At 42.3% G+C, this 27467-nt stretch overlaps 1 protein-coding gene and 1 long non-coding RNA gene across 3 annotated transcripts in view; one reads left to right on the top strand and one right to left on the bottom strand.

The window, feature by feature from the left end:
- KCNIP1 (potassium voltage-gated channel interacting protein 1) overlaps window positions 1-27467 on the bottom strand; it is a 542944-nt gene that overhangs the window by 450389 nt on the left and 65088 nt on the right. The gene's annotated exons all lie outside the window — the stretch shown is intronic.
- Window positions 1-27467, top strand: part of LOC140916517 (uncharacterized) — a 49127-nt gene that overhangs the window by 3690 nt on the left and 17970 nt on the right. Inside the window, exon 2 of the long non-coding RNA XR_012160537.2 lies at window positions 4316-4460. This is a non-coding gene — a long non-coding RNA (uncharacterized LOC140916517). The remainder of the gene's footprint in view (window positions 1-4315; window positions 4461-27467) is intronic.

The raw sequence follows: 27467 nt of genomic DNA, 5'->3' as shown, positions 1-27467 counted from the left end.
TTGGCTGTGATAGCTCCTGTGTCTGCATGTTCTCAGTCCTGCCTGACTTCTGCTCTGATGCTTGGCTCGAGCACCTGACCTCTGACTGCAATTCTGACCCTCAGCTCTGATTCTTGACTTCTACTCTGACTCTCAGCTCTGGCATCTGTCTCCTGCTCTAGTCACTGGGCATAACTGCCCCAGTCTCAGGCATCCAGTGAGGCATTGTCAAGGCATAATGAATAGCTAAGGGTTGGTAAGGAAAGTTAACAGAGTTTGCCTAAACTTGAACCCACTTGGATCATTGTGAATTAGGAAGTTTGATTTGAAATTTAAATGTTATTAGCTTTGTGATGTACTCAGCAAAGACTGTAAAGAGAGGAGTAGAGAGAAATCTTATGGAAAAAAAAAGTTCTCTGCATATCTACATACATACACCCTATTTTTGCATTGTGATCATCTACACTGGCTCCCTGCATAGAATAGCCCAAGAACTTCAACCATTAACTGCCTAGCATCAAGCCCATATCTTGTGGTTGAGCTAGAGCATATTTTTTAGAAAGACATCTGTTCATAGATTAACAACTGAAACAATTATGCTAATTTAAACTGACCAGTCTACAGATTATTTACCAGCCTAGATTTTAGGGGAGCAGTTCTATTGTAACACAGGCTTCACAGTGTGGGGGTAGGGGAAATAATCCTCATCTGAATCTACCTGGGTGTAAGTGTGGGGAGGGGACAGAATATGGGGTTACATTTTAGAGTGAAAAAAGACCTGGCAGATTCAAATGTAGGCCTTAGCTGAGCTGTTCTGTTTAAGCAGACCCTGCCCCTCTGCAGTGTCCCATTGGAGTAGATGATTACAGAGGGCATGATCAGGCCTAGGATTGTAAATCCCAAGGTAAATCAAGAGGTTTGTTTATCCCAACACTCGTAAGGTTTTCTTGTCCTGGTAAGCAAAACTCATTTTCCCCTACATGGTTCAAAATCTGTCAATTCGTCCTGAAGCCATCACAGCACAGTCCTGAGAACCCAAGTACTGCAGGGCTGAAAAGCCTAATGTTTCTGCTTCCCAGAGAAGGTTAAAAATATTGAGTACTATATGGATTTGAAGCACCACTCTTCAATCAAATGAAATGTTACAGCCAAAACTAATTCAGTGGCAGGCAGTAAGCATTGGGGGATTCTGCCTTATCTAATTTGCTGTCATCTGCAGTAATCGCTGCTATTAACATAATTGGGAAGAACATGTCAAAAGATTAAATTCATCACATCAGACTGGCCAGTCAAAGAACACGCACAGGCTGGAATTATGACTTTTCACCTCTTTTCTGTTTCTGTGCTGAATACTGAAACCGCAACTGCAGTGCAGCAACCAGCATGAAAACAACCACCCAAAAGATAGCACCCAGTACTCTAAATACATGCTGTTGAGTACAGTGTTTGTTTTCAGATATAGACGATGTAAATAAAACTGAGGAGCTTGAGGAATCCATGGTATTGGAGAGTCTTCTGAGTGAGGATTACCTGTTAAACAAATCTAGGGTAGAAAATAGAGCTGCTCTGACCCACAATCACATTATAGCACACTGGAAGAGAATGAGGGCATTTTTTCACATCCTATTTTCCCATTTCTCTTATTGTTGCTCTTAATACAGGCCCAAAGGAGAGAAACTGATAGAAAAAGATCTTTAGAAAAATCTCAGTTCTCTTTAAGTCACAGAGCAGTAAAACTGGGTCATCTGAAGTGCTAAAAGATCATTGAGGATTGAGGAGGGAGCTGGGGAACAGAAGCTTAGGTCACTACCCTGAGTTATCAAAGCACATACCCTGGGACTTAAGCAGCTGTAGATCTACCCTACTGGAAGCACAGCCAGACAGGGCATGCATGACCTTGACTTATAAGGTCTAATTCACCTCTCCCCTGCCCAGAATAACCTCACTAGTGACTTCCAAAGGATGAAGGACTGAATCAGCTCTGCTGGGGGGTGAGCATTTGTTTTCAGGGAATGAACATATTTCAAAGATGATACTTATACTATTAAACCATTTCTCTGTGCCAAATATTTAAAAGTTAAGGAGGATGTGCCTAATGACTTAGATCTGAAAGAAGTTGTGTACTTTTTGAGCAACATCATATTTCATTCTTGGTTGAGCTTTGCATTTTCATACAATCGTGAGCTCTTTTTCTCTCTCCAATCTAATCTATCCATCCACAATATGGTCCTCTGGTTTAATTGGATTATGGTCCTTTAGATCATGATACAACACACTGTGGCAAATGCCAAACTAAAGCATTTAATAAGACAGTGTATTGATTAGGAGTAAAGTATGGGGAAAAGATTTTGACAATAAAGGAAGCATTTGCTTAAAGCTGTCTCCTGAGCCTGCATGCATATACTATAATGAAATGCTGGAACATCTTACAAATGCATTTCTTAGAGACCAATAAACCTGGGGGGGTAGGGGAATGTTTCTGGATCATTTGCCAAGCAGAAATATCTTCTGCCAACTTGAGTGATTGGTATGCAATATTTACAACTGGGATACTAACATGGAATTCATTGCTAGCAAGAGATCTAAGTGCAAAGGGCAGGAAACCCAGTCTGGTGTTATTCAGATATTCTTGGATCTAATCCAGACACAATAGCCTGTCACTTATTCTCATAAAGAGACCACAGCACTGTTTGTGAACCCTAATGAAATCAGGCATATTTTCCCGCATGTGCCTAAATAAGGCTAGGAAAAATAAAAAGTGACAATTAATAGCCATCTCGGTGTCTAATGACATCCACAGATTGAACCTGAGGTTCATTTTTCATTTAATCCTTTTTTGCTGCTATTAGCCGTGGTCCCTGATTTGTTGCCTGCCTGTGCTGCACTATTTAACTAGCACAAGAGCCAAGCATTCCATCTTTGTGGCCAATGCTGGAAACCACCCAAGCTTGGTTCTAAAAAGCCAGAGCTGTTCTCTGGGGAGAGGAAGAAATGTGCTGTTGAACTGGGGATAGCTGGAGGCCAGAAGCAGGTATAATGCCTCCAGGAGCTTGCTCTGTAGCAGAAGTTACCCCTGCAATGCAAAGGGAAGCTCTATTGAAACTATTGAGTTTCTGCTGGCTTTAGCTCAAAACAATAATTTTTTAACTATGAGTGTATGTGGTCTTTATCATGAAATCCACAAATCAATTGGGTCAAGTCCACGAGGTTTACGTTAGGTTGAAAGATAACCTTAGAAAATCTTTCAGCAAGCCCAAGCTGTGTTGCCAGGAGTTCTCAAACTTCATTGCCCCCTTCTGACAATAAAAATTCCTACACAACCGCAGGATGCGGGACCAAAACCTGAGTCCACCCGAGACACACTGACCCGGAGGTCCCATTCATTCCCATTGGAGTGCTGGCTCAGGATGGTACTGCTCAATATGGCCAAGTGAGTAACCAAGTGAGATTCCCTGAGTTTTCCAGACTGTGGCTTAATAACCTGGTTGATTCTGAATATCTCCTTCTCTCCAAGAAATGAAACAAAAAGATCTTTAGCATTTCATAGAGGAAACTTAAAATTGTAGAACGGACAATTTTGCAAATTGCCAACAATTTCTTTGAAAACCTTTTAATCCCATTTCCTTGATATACTTTGCGGCTTTTGTAGGCTTGCGTGATTGAAGGCAGTGTGTGAAAGTTTTTTAAATGGTTTCTGTCCTTTCTTTAGAATCTTGGACTTTGTGAGAACTGGTGTAAATCAATATCATCAATGTAGGAGGCACCTTTAAAGCCAGATTCTCAAATTCCTATGAGCAAATCTTACCCTCCCTTTGTGGCCAAGGAAGGCCTTAACTGCAGCTAAACTGATAATGGGAAAAACAACAAGTCCCCTGTTGTGATGCGGGGGGCTTCCAACATGAGTTGGGCATAGAGCAGGCAAATCAGAATTTTCTACTGAGTTTATACCCACTGAGATTGTGACACTTCTCACAAGTGAGGGAACTAGCTCCAGAGATCCAGATATGCAGCCTCATCACTTCCTGAGGTCAATGGGAGTTATGTATACACACAGCTAAATTTGGGCTAAAATCTAATGGGACAAATGTATATCTTACAAAATCATGAGGATGACTGGGTAATCATGTAGCATCAGTCATCACCACTATGCAACACCATGACATTGCCTGGGTCCCAAGTGGGATTGAAGGGATTCTATTGCCATAAAAACCAACTCTAGAAACACCAGCAAGTCTAAGCTGAAGGCAGAACTTGGCTTTAATGTTCATGGTAGGGGTGTTCCCCTGTGGACATATCCCAAACCCACTTCTCTGGTCTCACTATGCCCATTTTTTAGGTCCCAATTTTCAGAGGTGCTGCTCCTATTGAGAACATGGCTATAATGGATACCACATCCTCATCACCAATGGACACTCCCAACCACTGCCGGAACACTGTCCTACTCACAAGGATGGGGTAGAGAAAAGCTACATGTGTACCAGGTATGGATTTTTTGGGAGTAACATCAAGTGAGTGATGGAATCATATGCACATACTCTTGTCAAAGTCCTGCAACATTAGGATTTTAAGATCTGGCCACTGAAGCCCCACTCACTGTGCATGTCTGCAGAAAGAAGGAAGGAATCATAGAATGGCTAATGATGCCAATTACCTGAAATAGGGTAGAGCAAGGCTGAACCCCTGGCTCTAACCTCTCTTCCATTGGCCTATGGCCAGTGCTGGGTGAGAAACATGCTCTCCCTAAAAGGGAAAAACAATGGTTGCTCCTGTACGTGCTCTCCCCGTGTCCCTAGAAGCACCGTGGCTGTCTGTGTTCTCTGCAGGAAGGGCAGCTCTGGAGTTATTGCCCAGGCATGGCCCTCTTCACTCCCCACTAACGCAGCAGTGATGGCTAAATCCACAGTCTGGCCACTGCAATGCTTCTCCGAGCACATCACCTTTCTATTAGCAACTTGCTAATTATTAAACCCTCTCTTGGTCTTGTCTCTTCTCTTTTCTAATAGAATTACCATTGATTTAATTGAGTTAATTGTCTCCTGTTCAATTCAATGAAGGCTCATGAGACACTGATTTAAATAGGAGTATGTAACATATTGACTTTGTGTGTATGAGAGAGAGAGATCGCTCCCTTGTGACTGGACCACAGAGAGTATAATGGACCTTTTGCAGGTCTCTTGTAGCTTTGAGTGGCAGCTGAAGCAGCAGAGTCCTAATGCCAGCTCCTCAGTTTGTGTATGATTTATGGAATGGTTGCATCTGTTGGCTGAAGCCCCTGTGTTCATTACACAGTGCCACCCAAATGCTGCAGCTCAACTCCTGTGAACCTCTGATCTTAGGAACTAGTTTTATCTACAGACATTTCACTATGCAAATTTTAACCCCAATTTCCTTTCTTCTCTGCAACCATTGTACCTAGGTCTGCTGAGACAGCTGAGTGGAAGTGCTGGGGGTTGCAGGCCCAATTTTCAACCCGCCGGATTTAGAGATTGGCAAATCTCAGATAACTCAAATTTCTTATACTCCACTGAGCCATCAACCCAAAGTCAGCTTTCAGTGTCCACTAGTCAGATTTTCCCACAGACACCTGCCCTCTCATACTACCGCTCAGGAATGGCAGGAGTTCCCTGTACAAATTCAAAGCCATTACATGTTAAGCTCCTGCAAGGTACCTCTGCCATGATATCTATAAAACTCCTAATGCTGGTTGGGCAGCTAGTGTGCTGTTGCCACTGCAACCATAAGTAACTCACTATTACCTTGTGCTCCCCATGTTGTTTTTTTTGTATCAACCTGTTGTCTCTCAGTTGTAGACTGTGATCTCCTTGGGGCAGGGGTCATCTTTTTGGTGCACCTGAGGAGCACCGAGCACAATGGGGGTCCCATCCTTGACTGAGGCATGTAGGCGCTAAAGCAATACAAAATATACTATTCTTTTCAGCCCCCCTTTATCTGTGCTTAAAGAACAACCAGGTAACTCCTGCAAGCTCATATAGGATCCAGGAGCTGTGCTGCTTCTAACTTCCACTGTGCCAAACAGGGCAAAGCTCCTCTTTCAAACCAGTTCATGAATTAACTTCTACAAGGAAAAGTGCTGACTTGTAACCGTGTCCGCTTTTTGGTAAAATGGGTGGCAGAAGAGCAAAACTGCTAAAAATAATTCTGTAGATCCCAAGTTGTGCAGCAAAAAGCAAACTAATATATACTTTCCAGAGGATGAATGACAGCCAATTCATGTAAAATGTATCACAAGTCCCATGTTATGCTTTCATATTTTGATGTTTGCTCAGCTTTTTATTTGCAGTTAGAGCGTTAATAAATCAGTCATAATAATGAATAGTCAACACAGTAAACACTCAGTTTGTTAGCTGACAAAGGAGTTTAACACATGTATTATGTTCTAAAGCCAATCCATGGAAAAAATCAGTGTTAAAATATAAAATGTGCATAATATATTTACTAATCTGAGTGTCTTACTCTGTTTACAGTTAACAAATTAGGTGGGGTTTTTTTTTAGTATTTTCATCCACTGTCCCCTACTAAATTATTTTAACCACATCTCTCATTTATTATTATTGATTAGGTCTGGAGATTTTCTAATTGGCCACCATCATCACTCCTGCACACATCAAATGTTCCAGGCAGTAAATGCAGTTTAGCATCAGTGATGGTACAGCCCAACCCCAAAAGAATGCAAAAAATAAATGTACATTTGTCTATGCACCAATTACAGCTGTTAACGTAACATCATAGGAGCTACTTGTCAGAATGGACTGAATTTGGGGAGATACAGAGTAGTTTTGTCGAAGTGCTGGGTTCTCTTAACTCCCCCATTGAAAAAACTGAGTGTTAAGGGTGCTCAGTGGTTCTAAGGAAGCACTCAGCGCCTTGCAGGATTGGTCCCACTGAGTCCCAACAGAAGCTCCAAGACGAGTAAAGACCAAGACTACACCACACCTGAACAACCAGCAGCTATAACAATACACACTGAATGTCACTTGGGAAATAAGCCTCAATTCAGGTTCAGTCCTTAAATCCTTAAGTCAGGGAGACACCCACTGAAATCAATGGGAGTAAAGACTGAGTGAGCACCCAATAATGCAATCATCAGCTGGGTGGTAATTCTGCCAATATATCATTTTCTCACTTCATTCTTTTGCAAAGGGGATTTCTCTTAGAGCTAGTTTGAATACTCCGGAAGTATGGTCACAAAGATACATTTTACTTCAGCAACATGTCCATGTCTCTTTTGTATGCACAAAAGCTTAGGGAACAGATGTTCTTCTTCAGCAACAAGAGGATTCACTTTTTGCTGCTATTTGTTATTCCCTGGTGTACAAAGATTCAATAATTCAGTCAGGGAGCAGACACAATACCACGCAAGACACTACTAATAATAAAAAGAACAGACAAGAACGATAGTAGATGCGATATGAAGTTCTGTCTTCTCTGCACTGCCAGGGTTTCAAATCATACTGAAGAGAGATAATTTCTCTCTGATTTTTGAGTTGTGGGATTTTTTTTACTCAACTGTATTTAATATTACACATGCCCAATTTGCATTCACGGATGGTCCAATAATCCGGGCACTAGCCTGAGACTGGATTTAGTTCCTTGCTCTCCAACAGATCTCTCCTATGCAACCTCAAGCAAGGCCCTTACACTATTAGTGCCTCAGTTCCCAATCTGGGAAATGGGGACAATAATACTCCCCTTCCACACAAGGGGAAGGTGCTGTAGGATAAAGACACTAAAGATTGTGAAGTGCTTTGAGATCTATGGATGCAGAGCACTGTATAAGACATGGGTATTCTATCAGTCAAATATTGCCCCAGAATGCATACAAATAACTCTCATGGATACTGATCTGCAACAAACGTTCATTGACTTCCCTGCCATACAGCATTCAATAGTCTTACAGCATACAATATGGAGGAAGCCCATGAACTTGTTTTAAGACATGTAAGAGTTCTGGAGAAATTACACTAAAACAGTGTATAGAATGGTGTGGAAAAGGAAATCCTTTCTCAGGGATATAGAAGTCTAAAGCAAAGTATGATGGAAAAAGCAGCCTCCGGGGATTAAAGAAGAGCCTCCAGAAAGAAAGAACCATTTGCTGCCTTTTAATAAGCTGTCCTTGTTTGCCTTGATTCCCACTTCCCCACAGTGTTACTAACCTAGGCCAGTCTCTTTCAAGAAAATAGACCTGAAAGGAGGCCCTGAAAGAAATGTTTGTACCTAGAGAATAGACTCAAAGTTCTGATCTACAGCAGACTTCTGCTGAAGATAAAGAGAAGATAAAAAACCTGCCTGTCAAGCTCCTTTTTAGCAAAGCATGCTGGGAAGGACAGGAGCCAAAAGGCCTATAAAATGCTGCCTTACCTGGCATTCTGTGAATACGGGGAAAATCGATGCTGAAGAGAAGAGACTGTTCTAGGAGACACACATTGGAGGAAGTTAACCCAGATACTTGAAAAACTAACTGCATGCAGAAGAATTTAAGAAATTATATCATTGTGTGGTCTTGGAGGAGACATGGTTTGTGTATTCTACTGTTTATTGAGCAAAAATATCCCCTTTCTCTTTAAAGAAGTGCTTTATTATTTTATCTCATTCTGTGATGGGTATCACATCCTGACTTCTGCTGTGATTCGTGACCCTGAACCCTAATTCTCTATTAAATTCTATAAGCATATGAGTTGTGTAAACAGGGTGATAGTAGGATATGGCCTATTGACTTCAGCATGTGTTACGGTGTACCTCAAAGGGTAGAATTTGGCTCCTATAGCGTTATTTTACATTTTCTTCTATGGAAAATATCAAACAACTGTGCATTGGTGGTAAAGTCATTTTTCAAATACCACACAAAATAAATTCCATTCTGGCCTTCACTAGATTATTTAGGACAGCGTGTAATACATTTCCCACCAAGATATGACATTGATTCATTCCCTGTATTGAATTTGTTCACTGTAATGAATGTATTATTTCTTCCCTTCAGGCCCAAAGCCTTCTCTCACCTTTATTGATCAATGGTTTGTGTTTTACTAACTTTGAAATTATTCTGAACAAAGCAATTAATATTTCTAACATTCTCTGCTGATGAAGCAATCCTTTATAACTCAGAATGAAATGTGTTGGCATAGTGTAACACTATTTGATATATTTGCCTATATTTCAGTAAAGCAAGGAGAAAAATCTTATATCAAAGCAGGATTGAAACAGGTTTCTGTCTCTAAGAAATCATAATAAAACATAAAAGGGTGTTGGGAAGGGCTCAGTAGAAAAACCACAAAAATACAAGTGAGAGTGATTCTCTGATCAGTAGAAACTGGGTTTTTATTGACCCCAGCAACACAGCCTAATAATTACAAGAAAGGGGATGTTGTGAGGAGGAGAAGGCAAGATGGAATATACAAATCCCTGAAGAGGTCATAGAAGTAAGGATTAACGGAGTAAAATACCTCTTGATGTGAGTAAAGGTGGCACAACCTAGCCCTTAAATCTGTGTAAATCTACCTCCCCTTGCCAGAGCCTTTCCCCTCTGTCACAGTCTTTCACTGTAGTGGGGAAAGGCTCCAGCAATGGAGAGCTTCAGAGCCTTTCTCTGCTGCTTCCTCCCTACCAGAGTCCTTTCCCCACTGCTGGAGCCTTTCCCTGCAGTGGGGAAAAGCTCCACCAGCAGGAAAGCAGAGGAACGCTATACTGCTAAAAATAGCAGTGTAGTGTCCCACTGCTTTCCTGATGTCAGAGAGGTGGGAACCAAACTTCTTGGCTCTTGTGCATAATCCACTAGAGTACCTGTCTTTTGGAGCTCACCACCACCTCGTCTTCCTCTTTCTGCATCCTAAATTTTTTCCAAAATATCTTTTCCAAAATGGTGCTGTGCTCTCAGAAAATAGTAGTGTAGATGGGGGAGGCACTGCTTGAGCCTGTAGAGAGCCATGTAGGGAACATATCCACAGGGTTCAGGCATCTTTTTACTCTTCTTGCTTGAGCAGTGCCTCACTGTCTACACTTCCTATTTATACCCATGTCAGACAGTCATGTAGTGTCTGCATTCCACATGTTGCCAAAAGGAGTGCGGAATGTAGACGTTCCTACATGCAGCGTAGATGTAGATTCATATATGTAGCATGTACGGTGACACACTGTTACTGTGCATTCTGAATCTTTCAAACTCTAGAATCCGTGGAACTCTGCAGCTGACAACCTGTTATTTGTTATTTAAAGTCAAACTTAAAACGAGTAGCATTAAATCAGACCCATTGTATAATGAAGCTGTTTTTACATGATAATTATTTCTTGCTTGCTGATTACAGGTTAGGAAATAGCAACTTGTGCCTAGTTGCTCTTCTCAAATGTGATTAACTCCACAGAATATCTGGTGTAATTGGGACCTCAGAAGAAAACTATTACCCTGTAAACAAAGTTATTTTATTTTTTTTATCATCCCTCCTCCCTCCCCCCGCAAACATTTGTGGATCAAAATGTTTCTCCCTTACCTCAGAGACACCACCATAAAATGCACTCCAGGATTGTTCCGACAAAGTGAGCAACTGGCTTTCTAATCCTAATTACAACATGAACTCCTTGTATGATTTAATGCCACTTCACCTTTGTGTCTCAGTGTGTGCAAAAATGAGGATAATGGTGTTGACATATACGCACAAAGTTTTAAGGTCAATTAATGGCAAAAGTGGGAATCGAACTTCTTGGCTCTTGTGCATAATCTGCTAGACTATGTGTCTTTTGGAAGTCACCACTAACTCCTCTTCCTCTTTCTGGAGCCTAAACATTTTCTATGAATCTGATGGCTGGTCTCCACTACTGGGGAGATCGACACTGCTTCAATCGAAGCAGCAGGGATCGATTTAGCGGGTTTAGTGAAGACCTGCTAAATTGATTGCAGAGTGCTCTCTGGTCGACCCTGGCACTACAAGAAAAGTAAGGCAAATCAACCGGAGAGCGTCTCCTGTTGACACAGCACAGTGAAGACATTGGGGTAAGTCGACCTAAGCTATGTCGACTTCAGCTACGTTATGCATGTAACTGGAATAGTTTAACTTAGGTCGATTTACCCCATAGTGAAGACAAGCCCTCAGCGTTATCCTATCTGTCTGCATGCTGGTGAGGGAGTGGCACTGTATGTGAAAGAAAGCGTAGAATCAAATGAAGTAAAAATCTTAAATGAACCAATCTACCCTAGAATCTCTAAGGATAGCAATTCCATGCTTGAATAATAAGAATATAGCAGTAGGGATATATTACTGACCACCTGATCAGGATGGTGATAGTGACTGAGAAATGCTCAGGGAGATTAGAGAGGCTATAAAAATAAAAAACTAAATAATAATAATGGGGGATTTCAACTATCCCCATAGTGACTGCGTACATGTTGCCTCAGGACGGGATGCAGAGTTAAAGTTTCTTGACACCTTAGATGACTGCTTCTTGGAGCAGCTAGAACCCACAAGAGGAGAGGCAATTCTTGATTTAGTCCTAAGTGGAGTACAGGATCTGGTCCAAGAGGTGAATATAGCTGCACTGCTTGACAATAGTGACCATACTATAATTAAATTTAACATCCCTGTGGTGGAGAAAACAGCACAGCATTTAACTATAGCATTTAATTTCAGAAAGGGGGACTACACAAAAATGAGGAAGTTAGCTAAACAAAATAAAAGGTACAGCACCAAAAGTGAAATCCCTGCAAGCTGCATGGAAACTTTTTAAAGACACATAATAGAGGCTCAATTTAAATGTATACCCCAAATTAAAAAAACATAGTAAGAGAACCAAAAAGTGCCACCGTGGCTAAACAACAAAGTAAAAGAAGTAGTGAGAGGCAAAAAGGCATCCTTTAAAAAGTGGAAGTTAAATCCTAGTGAGGAAAACAGAGGAGCATAAACTCTGGCAAATTAAGTATAATAATATAATTGGGAAGGCCTAAAAAGAATTTGAAGAACAAGTAGTGAAAGATTCAAAAAGTAATAGCAAATATTCTTTTTTAGTACATCAGAAGCAGGAAGCCTGCTAAACAACCAGTGGGGCCACCTGACGATCAAGATGTTAAAGGAGAACGCAAGGACAATAAGGCCTTTGCGGAGAAATTAAATGAATTCTTTGCATCGGTCTTCATGGCTGAGGATGTGAGGGAGATTCCGAGGCCTGAGCCATTTTTTTAGGTGACAAATGTGAGGAACTGTCCCAGACTGAGGTGTCATTAGAAGATGTATTGGAACAAATTGAAAAATTAAACAGTAATAAGTCATCAGGACCATATGGTATTCACAGAAGAGTTCTGAAGGAACTCAAATGTGAAATTATAGAACTACTAACTGCTAACATTTAAATCAGCTTCAGTACCAAATGACTGCAGGATATCTAACGCAAATCCAATTTTTAAAAAGGGCTCCAGAGGTGATCCTGGCAATTACAGGCCAGTAAGCCTGACTTCAGTATTGGGCAAACTGGTTGAAACTATAGTAAAGAACTCATGGATTGGTAACTGGTTAAAAGATAGAAAACAAAGGGTAGGAATAAATGGTAAGTTTTCAGAATGGAGAGAGGTAAATAGAGGTGTCCCCCAGGGGTCTGTACTGGGACCGGTAATATTCAACATATTAAAAAATGATCTGGAAATGATCTGGTAGCTGGCCCATCCAGTCATTGGCCAGGTCTTAGTCATATTCTCATTGAGAAGAACAGGTGGCATACATTGAAGGCCCCCTTTCATAAATGTATTTATTCTATGCATAAGTTTCCCCTTCAAAGCAGATTTTTGTTAGTTTGAATTTGAGAGGAAAATGCTTTGTGAATCCAGAATGCTGAAAAATTCATGAAGCTCTCGGATGCAGTGTACTAGATTCGCTCATTGCAGGTACATATGTAGAGAGCAGCATCCCTGTATGGCAGGTTAGTTTTACACCATATTAAACTCTAAGGGAGGTCTGGTGTCTCAACAGTACCAGGTGTATGCCCAGCTGAAAAGTCCCTTTTGCAAGGTGCACTCCTCCCTGAATCAGCCCAGGGTGGGCAATCTGAGCCAGCACCCTTCTCCTTCACAATGCTTTTGGGGGGGATAATTCAGCGGTCGACAATCTCCACTGCTTCTTGAATGCCAAGAGCAGAAGAGCCTAGATTATGCCTAGTGCATCCACATGGGACTAGAAAAAAATCTACCCCAAGAGTCAGCCTACCTCCAAATTTCAGTGACATTAAGATCCAGGGTCTTGATTTGTCCCACTGAAGTGACAAGGCCCAACCTTCCCAGTTTGTTGTATTCAGATTTGGAAAGGATCTTCTCACTCCCATGCCTGACTGTGCTTGGATCCAGGGCTTTGGTTCAGGTCCTGTGTCCAGTCAAATAGTTCTCCATAGACATACACCGGTATATGTATTACACTCACACTTCTCTTCATTGTGCTTGTGAATTACCCTTCAATAGATGAATATTGAAACCACACGGCCCTGAAAAGGATGACATTTGGTAAAGTGTCTCAGGGTTTCTCCTCTCAGGGTTTCTCCTCTCATAAACTTATACTGTGCTGTGGTTTAAAAAGAAAAAAATCAATCCACTGCCTCAAGGAATCAAAATGTTGTCGTGGTCTGCTGTTGCAGATACTATAAAGCTTAATGTAACCACTGACCAAGAAGAGAATAATGTAAGATATTGCTAAAAAAAAAGTTTAGTTGTTGATGAATTTCAGTGAAAATTAAAAAGAAAGCATAAATGTACTATGTTTATTTCTCTCTCAACTATATCCTTATCCCTCTAGTGCCAGAGGAATGCAGCAAAGACTCTGACACCAAACATGTATTCACTGTAAACAGGTTAAAAAATCATAGGGTAAATTAATCTCTAGTGCAACTTCATTAATTTCCCTAGAATTACACCAAGCATAAATGTGGTCCATTAAGTTTGTGACAAAATTAAATAACGAGAGAAAAAAATCATTTAAACAGAAATGTTTAATGCTTCTGTACTTGACAAATACAAAATAACTTGCTACCTCTGACAATCTAAACACTCAGTTCAGGTTCCTGTGGTTTTTGTATTTCAATATTATTCTGCTCATGGAAAATCCATGATGATTCACTGTTCATGAATGATATGGTTACAAAAGAGCATTTTCTGTTCTAAAAAAGTACAGCTGTTAGCAATTTCCTTGGGTGCAGAGCTCTATCTCTTCAAAATAAGGACCTCGCTTACTAATAATAAGTAACACAATCAATTTTAAACTCTAATAGCCATCAAGGGGAGCTGCACTTGATACCAGGAATAAGCTACGAACTGGAGTCCTAATTCCAAAAGAAGGATTTAATGAGACAGGAAGCAGATACTCTTTGGGATGAAATTCACCCAGTGGGAGAAGGCCTAAAAAAGATGGCCTATTCACCACTTACTGTGAATCTCATCTGAGACCTTAGCTTGGAGATTAAGGGCCTGATCCTATAGAGCGCAGTTAAGAGCACACTTATTGTCCATGGAACTACTCATATTCGTAAAATTAGACACATGCTTCATTGCTTTGTTGGATTGGTTGCTTTGTTGGATTGCTTTTGCTGGTGCACAGACTAACATTCAAATAACCTAGAAGAAACTGTAAACTAGTTTTCTACCTGATACAATTTTTGGTTTAACAATCTGAGGAAAATATTTAAGTTGATATTTTCAAAGCCAGTTAGGGGTGTCACGGAATGACAAGCAGCTGACATGCCTCCTTGTGGCTAGGCGTGGCATAGCAGTCTCTCTCTTCTCTCTGAAGCTCTAGAATGTTTATGATTAACTATTATCGAACATGGTTGCAGTTTCTTCTGAAGAGCTCTCATAGCTTTTCAGCAAGATGACTTCCTCCTGCGCTGTAATGAAACTGTTCCACAGAGAACTGTGATTGAGGTGAGGGGTCCTCACTTTCATTAAAGAGTGATGGATAGTTTTTCTCCAAGGTATAACTGCAAGACAGTCTTATTCTATGTCACTGACTTTAAAGATTCACCAAGTGCTTATACTGAGATTGGTTAACAGATGGTGGACAACAGAACACTGCTGGCTCCATCACTTTGACTTTCAGGAGTCCTAATTTGCCACTTTTTTTTTTTGGATGAATAAACCAGTGCTTCCAGATTTGATCCAATAAATCTGCCTCCATTATGAGATCCAAGGAGACTTGCCTCAAAGATTTTGCATGCTGCCCGCTTGTGTCATCATGAAGATTTGTATTCAGCTTTCTTCTTAATCAACTCTTTAAATAAATCTAATTTGAAAATATTTTTCTACCCTTGGTTCCTGAGGTGATATTCAATATGTCTCCTTCTGATATCAGCTGGCATACCATCCTTTTGATGATTAACTACCTCCAACTGGTAAGTTTCTATCAGTTTCCTACATACAATTTTAAAGCCACTAAAGTAGAATCATAGAATCATAGAATATCAGGGTTGGAAGGGACCTCAGGAGGTCATCTAGTCCAACCCCCTGCTCAAAGCAGGACCAATCCCCAATTTCCCCAATCCCCAATCCCCAAGTAAAGAGGAGAGGAAACAATGTGATATAAGTAAAAGTAATTGACAGGCTTTTTCCTTGTGAGAATACCCTCTCAAACATGGTTTATCCCTTACTCGGACTTAGTGTGAGTAGTCGTGTGCACTACCACAAGGGAACTAGTATATCATTAATCATCTCTGAGTTACTGATACTGGCTGTATCCTGTAACTATTCCTGTGAACTGCTTTAGTGTTTATTACCGCAAGGAAAATTATTGATTGATCTGATAAATTAATTCACCAAGAGAAAAAGAACTATATACAAAGAGACGTGGGTATGCTTTTTGTTTGTTTGTTTGTTACCTGAAGCTGGTCAAAAATTGCATGTGAAGACACTTCAGACAATGACTTGTGCGTGCATTTGACTGGTCACCGGTCTGTGATCATGATGTGTGCTTTCTCACTAAACTCAATGCAACAAAAGAAAACAAAACAAAATCCCTGTATCCCCAAATGATTTAATTAAAAGACCCAGTATCAAGAATAAATAGCAAACAGAGATAGAAATTCAGAGGTGTAAGCCAGAGGATTTGTAATGAGATGAGATGGATAGTAAGAGAGGCAGAAGGCCATAGGGAGACTGGCTGTCCAGATGGCAGGAATTGCAAAGGAGATTGCTTTAGTGCCAATAATAGTGAGAAGGTAAAGGAAGGATGCCAGTGCTAGTTGAGGAAAGGATAGATGAGCCAAGGACAAAAGAGCCTGGAGCAAGGCGGAGGGGATTTTAGAAACAAGGCTGTCAGTTTTGGACTGGATTCTGAAATAGATATGCTGCCAGTAGAAGTGTTTGAGGATAAGGGATATATGACTGTATCTTTGTACATGTGAATGGATCATAGAATCATAGAATATCAGGGTTGGAAGGGACCTCAGGAGGTCATCTAGTCCAACCCCCTGCTCAAAAGCAGGACCCATACCCAATTAAATCATTGATGAGCGGCAGCATTCTGCCCATGTTGAAACCTGGGGATCTGGGACTTAAAGGCCAGGTAGGATGATGTGTCACAGTGATAGGAAATGAAGGCATGGATGAAGAATTCAGCACCAAGGATAACAAAGTTATAGATGGTGGAGACAAACAAGTGTGAACAGAAGACAAAAACAGGAAGAATAAGGATTTGCTGCAGAGTTACTGTCTGTCCAATGGAAGTGCTTGTTTTTGTTTTCCTTGTGTGACAATTTATAAAACTAACTTCAGAGCACAGATAACCAGCATGGGTATTCTCTGAGAAAGCCACAGTCTCTAAGTGGCTTACACAGATTACAGTTACACTCAAATCATGCTGGGGTGCTCTCTGATAAGGCATTGGCTAAAAGGCAGGGGTAGCTTGTTTATAACTCATTTAGAGTAGAGCTTGGGATTTTTTTTTTAAAAAAAGAGGGGCTACCTTCCAGTGATATATGCCAGTTCTTGAATGCCTCTCTTTTAGGACTGAAGCAAAACTGAGGCCAAGTTGAGGGATGCAAAGGACTGTGATTATGGCAGGTCTCCTTAGGTAACTAGCACATTCCTCCTTAGCTGTTCAGCTGTCTTGAGTATTTATTACTGGTACAAACTTTCCTACTCTCTCCCCCAAACTTGAAATAATGAACTTGCTGCAAATAAGGCTGGTGTTGAGGCAGGATATGCTTTGTAAAACTCCCCTTAAATATTTCTGAAATCCTTTAACTAAAATCCACCATTTTGGAAAATGAAATATGAAAATCTCAATTTTTGAAGGCTCTGAGAATTCAAAACACTTCTACTAAACATTAGTATTCACTTAAACCCCAGGAGAAGTTAATTCCTCCTCCCTCTCATTTCAGGCATCCAGAACATCTGCTGTTAGAAGTGAGTGTTCCTGCTAGCACCATTGTATTGACTATTATAGTACCTCAACATTTGTTTCCACTCTGATAAAACAGTGGAGTGAATAAGAAAAGCAAGCGCATGCATGAGAATCCCAATATATAAACAGTTGCAGAACAATATAACTAGACATAATGCTGAGTGAAAACTGCCTAAGTCTTCCCTTAAGAATATGCCCCCCAAAGAATTCTCAGGAGTACAGAGAAAAATTCTACTCTGCAGTCATTAAAAAGTCATCTCAATTAAGCAACCAATTTAGATAATCTCTTCAGAAGACACTTACAACAGGGTTTGCTGAAATCCTTTTTGAAAACATCTCAATTCTGGTGTGCATTTTCACATTAGCACACAAACCAATTTGCCTTGAAAATAAATTGCATGTACCCAAGTTAAATTTTGAATACATAATGCAATTAAGTATTGCCAAATTTAGAAGGTATAAGTAACTTGGCCAGAGGTTGTGGCCTATTGAAGGACTGTGTGGGTGAGGTTCTGTAGTCTGAGTTGTGCAGGAGATCAGACTAGGTGATTATGATGATCCTTTCTAGCCTTAAATTCTCTGAATCTAAGAGAATGAATTAGAACACAGTCAGCAACTGAACAAGTAATTCATATTCTACTCATTCCAGAGTTATCATAGGCTCAAAGAATTTGTCATAAGAACATAAGAATGGCCATATTGTATCAGACCAAAGGTCCATGTAGCCCAGTATTCTGTCTTCCAACAGTGGCCAGTGCCAGGTGCTTCAGAGGGAATTAACAGAACAGGTATCATCAAGTGATCCATCCCCTTTCGCTCATTCCCAGCTTCTGGCAACAGAGGCTAGAGACACCACCTTCTCTGCTAACAGCAGATCTATGGCGTTAGAATTGTCTCTGTATGTTTTAAAACTCAAAGCACATAGTTTCCATTATTCTAATAGCAGCCAATATTTGTCAAACCTTGGTGCCTACAGTTAAAATCATAATTCCATATAGAAGCTTTTTAACTTTGATATCCATTAACTCAGATATTTGCTCTGCACCTCTGAAAATTAGGTAACTTTTATTTAGGTCCCTAAATAATGATGTAGAAGGCTCCTGCATATCCCAGAGGATCCACAGCTTGAGGCTCAGTCAGCAGAGGGCAACCCTTTCCCTGTAACAGGTGGGAACTTCTGTGTCCTCCTGTAGGTTTTACAGCAGGAAATACCAATCTGTCCCTTAAATTGTATGATTACTTTCAAAGCCTGATCCAAAGCCCATGTAAGTGCATGGGAATCTATCCCCCGATTCTGATGGGCTTTGGCACAAGGTGTTAAGAACGCAAATTCAAATTTGTTATTTGAGTAATCCTAATTAGATTTTTTTCAGTCAGATAAGAATGTGAATTTAGGATTTGATTAATAGACATTGAATTTATCCCATGTCAGTGCCAGAGTCAGTTTTACAGACTATACCTTGTTTGGCAATTACACAGCAGAATGGAACTACGGGTATTTAAAAACAACACTGTGTTATGGACTCTCATGCAGCTGATCACCCCTAATCCTACGTCATTAAAATGACAAGTCACATAGCATTAAACAGGATTCACATGCCTGCTCTGTGCTCATGCAAAGCTCACTCCATCATCCCCAAGGTACTTTACTGACTGACAGCATATAAAAATACCTGGCACTCAGAACTAACCTCATCCTCCTTGTTGACATAGCAATTCCAAAGCAGTTAGTTCTTTATTACTATCTGACCTTCTTTTCACCCCAACATGCTAATGAGAGAAAAACAGAATCAGAAAAGGGTGGTGTCAAGGTTCCTCCCCCACTCTGAACTCTAGGGTACAGATGTGGGGACCTGCATGAAAAACCTCCTAAGCTTATCTTTAGCAGCTTAGGTCAAAACTTCCCCAAGGTACAAAATATTACACCCGTTATCCTTGGAATGGCCGCTACCACCACCAAACAATTACTGGTTACTGGGGAAGAGCTGTTTGGACACGTCTGTCCCCCCAAAATACTTCCCAAAACCTTGCACCCCACTTCCTGGACAAGGTTTGGTAAAAAGCCTCACCAATTTGTCTAGGTGACTACAGACCCAGACCCTTGGATCTTAAGAACAATGAACAATCCTCCCAACACTTGCACTCCCCCTTTCCTGGGAAATGTTGGATAAAAAGCCTCACCAATTTGCATAGGTGACCACAAACCCAAACCCTTGGATCTGAGAACAATGAAAAAGCATTCAGTGTTTTACAAGAAGACTTTTAATAAAAAATAGAAGTAAATAGAAATAAAGAAATCCCCCCTGTAAAATCAGGATGGTATATATCTTACAGGGTAATTAGATTCAAAAACATAGAGAACCCCTCTAGGCAAAACCTTAAGTTACAGAAAAGATACACAGACAGAAATAGTTATTCTATTCAGCACAATTCTTTTCTCAGCCATTTAAAGAAATCATAATCTAACACATACCTAGCTAGATTACTTACTAAAAGTTCTAAGACTCCATTCCTGTTCTGTCCCCGGCCAAGACGACTACAGACAGACACACAAAACCTTTGTTTCTCTCCCTCCTCCCAGCTTTTGAAAGTATCTTGTCTCCTCATTGGTCATTTTGGTCAGGTGCCAGCGAGGTTACCTTTAGCTTCTTAACCCTTTACAGGTGAGAGGAGCTTTCCCCTGGCCAGGAGGGATTTCAAAGGGGTTTACCCTTCCCTTTATATTTATGACACGCCCCCCAAATCTCAGCTAGGGTGAAACACTGGCTGGGATTTCTTCCTGGAGCTCTAGGAAAACAGAGTTAATAAGACACATGCATCTCTAAATATACTACCAAGTACATAAAGACTAACAATATTTTCCACATCTCAAGGACGATTTTAACCAGTTGATTCTGGGAAACTTTCACGGGAGAGTGCATCAGCCACTTTGTTAGAAGCTCCTGAGATGTGTTGGATGTCGAAATCAAAATCTTGGAGAGCTAAACTCCACCGAAGAAGTTTTCTGTTAGTTTCTTTGACGGTGTGAAGCCACTTTAGTGCAGCATGGTCGGTTTGCAGGTGGAAACGCCGTCCCCAAACATATGGGCGTAGCTTTTCCAGAGCGTAGACAATGGCATAACATTCTTTTTCAGTGACTGACCAGTTGCTTTCCCTCTCAGACAGTTTTTTGCTGAGAAACACTACAGGGTGGAATTCTTGATCAGGTCCTTTCTGCATTAAAACTGCTCCCACACCACGCTCGGATGCATCTGTGGTTACTAGGAACGGTTTGTCAAAGTCTGGGGCCCTTAGTACAGGGTCAGACATGAGTGTCGCTTTAAGCTTGTTAAAGGCCTTCTGACACTTTCCGGTCCACTGAACAGCATTTGGCTGTTTCTTTTTGGTTAGGTCTGTCAGTGGGGCAGCGATTTGGCTGTAGTGCGGTACAAATCGTCTGTAATAACCGGCCAAGCCTAAGAAGGATTGAACCTGTTTCTTTGACTTTGGGACAGGCCACTTTTGGATAGCATCCACTTTGGCCTGTAGGGGGCTGATAGTTCCTTGACCCACCTGGTGTCCAAGGTAAGTCACTCTGTTTAGGCCTATTTGACACTTCTTAGCCTTAACAGTTAGTCCTGCCTCCCTTATGCGCTCAAGGACTTTTTGTAGATGTTCCAGGTGGTCTGCCCAGGAATCCGAAAATATGGCCACATCGTCAAGGTAGGCGACTGCATATTCTCCTAATCCCGCTAGGAGACCATCTACAAGTCTTTGGAAAGTGGCGGGTGCATTTCGCAGCCCGAAAGGGAGTACATTAAATTCATACAGCCCGAGATGTGTGATGAAGGCTGACCTTTCCTTGGCAGATTCATCTAGCGGTACCTGCCAGTACCCCTTGGTTAAGTCCAAGGTAGAGATGAACTGGGCCCTTCCCAGTTTCTCTAATAGTTCATCTGTGCGTGGCATGGGATAGTTGTCTGGGCGAGTTACAGCATTTAGCTTACGGTAGTCCACGCAAAAACGTATTTCCCCATCTGGTTTGGGAACTAGAACCACTGGAGATGCCCATGCACTTTCAGAGGGGCGGATTACACCCATCTGTAACATATCCTGGATCTCCCGTTCTATAGCAGTTTTAGCTTGAGGAGACACCCGGTAAGGTTGGACCCTAATTGGGTGAGCATTACCTGTGTCAATGGAGTGGTATGCCCGTTCAGTCAGTCCTGGGGTGGCTGAGAACGTTGGCGCGTAGCTAGTGCACAGCTCCTGGATCTGCTGTCGCTGCATACGCCCAAGGGTCATGGAGAGGTTCACCTCTTCCACACCACCAGCACATTTCCCTTCGTAGTAAACACCTTCAGGCCACTCAGCGTCGTCTCCTCCCTGGGCTGTAAACTGACAAACCTTTAATTCTCTGGAATAAAAGGGCTTTAGAGAATTAATATGGTACACCTTAGGCTTTCGGTTGGAGGTGGGGAATGCTATGAGATAATTAACAGCTCCCAGGCGCTCCTGGACCACGAATGGCCCTTCCCACGATGCTTCCATTTTATGGGCCTGGAGCGCCTTTAAGACCATGACCTGGTCTCCTACTTTGAAGGAACGCTCTCTGGCATGTTTATCATACCAGGCTTTTTGCTCTTTTTGAGCATCCTGTAAGTTTTCTCTAGCAAGGGCTAAAGAGGTTCGGAGGGTGTTTTGTAGGTTGGTTACAAAGTCCAGAATGTTAGTTCCTGGAGAAGGTGTAAATCCCTCCCATTGCTGCTTCACCAACTGCAATGGCCCCTTAACCTCACGGCCATATACAAGTTCAAATGGGGAAAACCCTAAACTGGGATGTGGTACAGCTCTGTAGGCAAAGAGCAACTGCTGCAATACTAGGTCCCAATCATTGGAGTGCTCATTTACGAATTTACGTATCATGGCCCCCAAAGTTCCATTAAACTTCTCCACCATGCCATTTGTTTGATGATGGTAAGGAGTGGCAACCAAGTGATTTACCCCATGAGCTTCCCAAAGGTTTTTCATAGTTCCTGCCAGGAAACTAGTCCCTGCATCTGTGAGGATGTCGGAGGGCCAACCTACCCTGGCAAAAATGTCTGCTAGTGCCTGGCACACACTTTTAGCCCTGGTGTTGCTTAGAGCTACTGCTTCCGGCCATCGGGTGGCAAAATCCATGAGAGTCAGTATGTACTGCTTTCCTCTGGGTGTCTTTTTCGGAAAAGGACCCAGAATATCCACAGCTACTCGCTGAAATGGAACTTTAATGATGGGGAGTGGCTGGAGAGGAGCTTTGACCTGGTCTTGGGGTTTTCCCACTCTTTGGCACACCTCACAAGACTGGACATAGGTAGAAACATCCTTGCCCATTCCCTCCCAGTGGAATGACCCCCCCAAACGGTCTTTGGTCCTGTTCACCCCAGCATGGCCACTAGGGTGATCATGGGCTAAGCTCAAGAGCTTGGCCCGGTATTTAGTTGGAACTACCAACTGTCTCTGAGGATGCCAGTCTTCCTGGTGTCCCCCAGAAAGAGTTTCCTTGTATAAAAGTCCTCTTTCTACAACAAACCTGGATCGATTAGAAGAGCTGAGAGGCGGTGGGTTGCTCCGTGCCGCCGTCCAAGCTCTCTGGAGGCTTTCATCTGCTTCTTGTTCGGTCTGGAACTGTTCCCTTGATGCTGGAGACATCAGTTCCTCATGGGATTGTGGACCTAGGCTTGGTCCCTCTGGAAGCGATATAGGGGATGGAGCTGTTTCTGTTGACTGTGAACCGCTCTCCGCTGGTGTACTATGTTGGGATTCAGGCTCCGGCTGAGCCTCTTGTGTAGGGTTATCGGCTGCTGCCAGTTCAGGTTCGGTGGGGCCCTCTGGTGTTGAGGTTGCAAGTACTGGATTCAGTGCTGACACGGGGTCTGGTGTTGGTTGTTCGGCTGGTTCCGGTTCTGGGACTGGTTCCGTCTGGGTCTCTGGGACTGGATCCACTACTGCTGTTGCAGACATTGGCCTGGGGTCCAGGTCCATCACCTCTGACTGGGTCCTGATAGAAGTTTCCGGAACAGAGCTAGGCCTCACGGCTTGTTTAGCCTGGTTGCGGGTGACCATTCCCACCCTCTTGGCCTGCTTCACATGATTGGCCAAGTCTTCCCCCAACAGCATGGGGATGGGATAATCATCATAGACTGCAAAAGTCCACATTCCTGACCAGCCCTTGTACTGGACAGGCAACTTGGCTGTAGGCAAATTGAAAGAGTTGGACTTGAAGGGTTGAATCGTCACTTGGATCTCTGGGTTGATTAAATTGGGGTCCACTAAGGAAGCATGGATAGCTGACACTTGTGCTCCGGTGTCCCTCCACGCGGTGACCTTCTTCCCACCCACACTCACAGTTTCCCTCCGCTCCAAGGGTATCTGGGAGGTATCTGGGCCTGTGGACCTCTGGTGTGATTCCGGTGCAATGAACTGTAATCTGTTGGGGTTCTTGGGGCAGTTGGCCTTTACATGCCCCAGCTCGTTACACTTAAAACATCGTCCAGCTGACGGGTCACTGGGGCGAGGAGGGTTGCTGGAGAACGGGGTGGTGGGACGATAAGGGGTCTGGAGGGTTCTTTGGGAGGTAGGTGGGGCTTTGGGTGGCCCCCGGTAATAGGGTGTGGTCTGGGGTGGTCCCTTCTGGTCTCCGCTCCAACTGCGACCAGTTTTCTTCTTCTCTGCCACCTCCACCCATCTGGCTCCAATCTCTCCTGCCTCAATTACAGTTTTGGGTTTCCCATCTAGGATGTATCTTTCTATTTCCTCAGGAACACCCTCTAAGAATTGTTCCATTTGCATTAGGAAGGGCAAATTTACTGGAGATTCAACACTTGCTCCTGATATCCAGGCATCCCAATGTTTTACAATGTGGTAGGCATGTCGGGTAAATGACATGTCTGGTTTCCACCTTAGGGCTCTGAACCTCCGACGAGACTGCTCGGGTGTTATCCCCATTCTGACTCTCGCCTTGGATTTAAACAGTTCATACTTGTTCATGTGTTCTTTAGGCATTTCAGCTGCCACCTCAGCTAAGGGTCCACTGAGCTGCGGCCTCAGCTCTACCATGTATTGGTCAGTAGAGATGTTGTACCCAAGGCAGGCCCTTTCGAAGTTTTCTAAGAAGGCCTCAGTATCATCACCTGCCTTGTAGGTGGGGAACTTTCTGGGATGGGAAGTGGTACCTGGAGAAGGATCGCTAGGGTTTGTTGGTATATTCTGCTGGGCCTTTATCCTCTCCATCTCCTCCACATGCTTCCTCTCTTTTTCCTTCTCCTCCTCCACATGCTTCCTCTCTTTTTCCCTCTCCTCCTCCACATGCTTCCTTGCCTCCATTTCCCTCTTGTGGGCAGCCTCTTGGTGTTGTTCTGCCTCCCTTTCTTGTTCCTTCTTCAGCTGCATGAGTTCTATCTGTCTTTCATGTTCCCTTTGTTTTTCCTCAGCCTGAAATTTGGCTAATTCCAGCTGTAGTCGAGCTGAGGATTTGGCCATTCTAACCTCTCTGTTTTTAACTAACTTTACACCCGAGGTTTAGAAATAAACAAACAAAACTTGGCTGTAAAATTTTGCTGTGCTGGAATAGAATACCTATTCTCTGATAGTGATTGTCAGCCTACAGAAAAAGACAATTCCCTTGTCTCTGCTCTGGGCCCAAATTAAAGCAAAAACCCTCCAACTACTTGGAAACCTGCTTACCCAGCCCAAAGAAGAAAAAAAATTTCTTTTCAAACCTGTGCTCCTTGTAAAACAAAAAAAAAAATCAAAATCCTAAAAAAAACCCTGCCACTTTTGTCTCCAGGCAAATGGGTAGAGCACACACCCCCTATTTACTTTTAGGAAGAAAAGAAAAAAAAAAAAAAAAACCTCTGGGTTGGAAGACTGTGAATTTCCCTGCAGGAGTTAAGTACCCTGCCTCCAGGCAAAGAAAATCTGCAATTCACAAGATAATCCCCTTTTGTCTCTGCTTGGCCACAAAGCAGAGAGAAACCAAGCTGCTTTCAGTTTCAAAGCTGCCTTCTGGACTTCCTAAAAATTCCTTTTTAAAATCTGTATTTCTAGTTCAAAAAATCTCAACTGGATCTCAAAATGATTTCAGGTTAATCCCACCACTGTGCCACCATGTCAAGGTTCCTCCCCCACTCTGAACTCTAGGGTACAGATGTGGGGACCTGCATGAAAAACCTCCTAAGCTTATCTTTAGCAGCTTAGGTCAAAACTTCCCCAAGGTACAAAATATTACACCCGTTATCCTTGGAATGGCCGCTACCACCACCAAACAATTACTGGTTACTGGGGAAGAGCTGTTTGGACACGTCTGTCCCCCCAAAATACTTCCCAAAACCTTGCACCCCACTTCCTGGACAAGGTTTGGTAAAAAGCCTCACCAATTTGTCTAGGTGACTACAGACCCAGACCCTTGGATCTTAAGAACAATGAACAATCCTCCCAACACTTGCACTCCCCCTTTCCTGGGAAATGTTGGATAAAAAGCCTCACCAATTTGCATAGGTGACCACAAACCCAAACCCTTGGATCTGAGAACAATGAAAAAGCATTCAGTGTTTTACAAGAAGACTTTTAATAAAAAATAGAAGTAAATAGAAATAAAGAAATCCCCCCTGTAAAATCAGGATGGTATATATCTTACAGGGTAATTAGATTCAAAAACATAGAGAACCCCTCTAGGCAAAACCTTAAGTTACAGAAAAGATACACAGACAGAAATAGTTATTCTATTCAGCACAATTCTTTTCTCAGCCATTTAAAGAAATCATAATCTAACACATACCTAGCTAGATTACTTACTAAAAGTTCTAAGACTCCATTCCTGTTCTGTCCCCGGCCAAGACGACTACAGACAGACACACAAAACCTTTGTTTCTCTCCCTCCTCCCAGCTTTTGAAAGTATCTTGTCTCCTCATTGGTCATTTTGGTCAGGTGCCAGCGAGGTTACCTTTAGCTTCTTAACCCTTTACAGGTGAGAGGAGCTTTCCCCTGGCCAGGAGGGATTTCAAAGGGGTTTACCCTTCCCTTTATATTTATGACAGGTGGGATACTGCATTAGAAGATGACAAAGCAGGGCAGGGTTTACCTATAGCTCCCTGACAAAACATGAGAGATAGTCATTTAAAGAAAGCAGCCTACCAGCTACCCAAGGGCCTAATTGTGGTTCTCTCACTGGCACTGAGTAAAGCCCAGTCTATAGGCAGAGCCATTGTAAGTACAGATGGGCAAATAACTGATTTTTCAGTTCAGTTGCAGGTCTGAAAAACTAGGGGTGGGGGGAAGGCTTAGGGTCAAACTGAAACTGAAATTTTCCCAAATTTTTGGTGAATCGAAAAGTCCATTTTGGGTCTGTTCTAGAGTGGAGGTTCAAACTTGGTCTCCCACCTTCCACATGAGTACCCTAACGACTGAGCTAAATTTTACAAGGAGGGGAAAGTAGCATCACTACCTCAGCTTCAGGCCATTTTGTGAATGTCCAAATTCACAAATGGTTTTGGGTTGACTGAAACTGCATTTTCCATCAAATAAACTATTTGTCAAAAAAAAAAATCACCGAGCTTTAACTATGAGTAACATAATTGATTTCTGAGTAGTAAGGAGGGCACAATCTACCACAAGCAAGCAGATGAAAAGCAGGGGATTTCAAAACATCTGCCTCATGTATAAATAACAATAAACACTTTGCACTCACATGTGGTGTACAGATCTCAAAATGCTCCATAGCATATGCCCATTTTACATACTGGATAACAGAGGGTTGAGAGAAGTTAAGGAAAACATTGCCAAGTGTCCCGTAATTTTGGATGCCTCAGTGTTTAGCTACCAAAATTGGTTGGAATCTCAAAAATAAGGCACCCAATCACCAGGGACAACCTGTAGACAGTCAGTATTTATTTAGCTTTTACCTCCTGAGAGTCCCACACACTGTTCTTGCTCAATAGTGTGAGTTAAGCTATTCGAGCAGGCTGTCTTTACAAATCAATCTTTATCTGACACGGACCTGGGTGAATAGATTAAACATTTATTTAGTGAAGTTTGGGGGTGGGGAGTGGGCAGGTTTGCTTGCTTTTTTGTTGTTTGTTCACAAACTATGCAGA

Source organism: Lepidochelys kempii, chromosome 8 (genome assembly GCF_965140285.1).
Source record: "Lepidochelys kempii isolate rLepKem1 chromosome 8, rLepKem1.hap1, whole genome shotgun sequence".
NCBI classification, from domain to species: domain Eukaryota; kingdom Metazoa; phylum Chordata; order Testudines; family Cheloniidae; genus Lepidochelys; species Lepidochelys kempii.
This window is presented reverse-complemented; position numbering and strand designations above follow the sequence as displayed.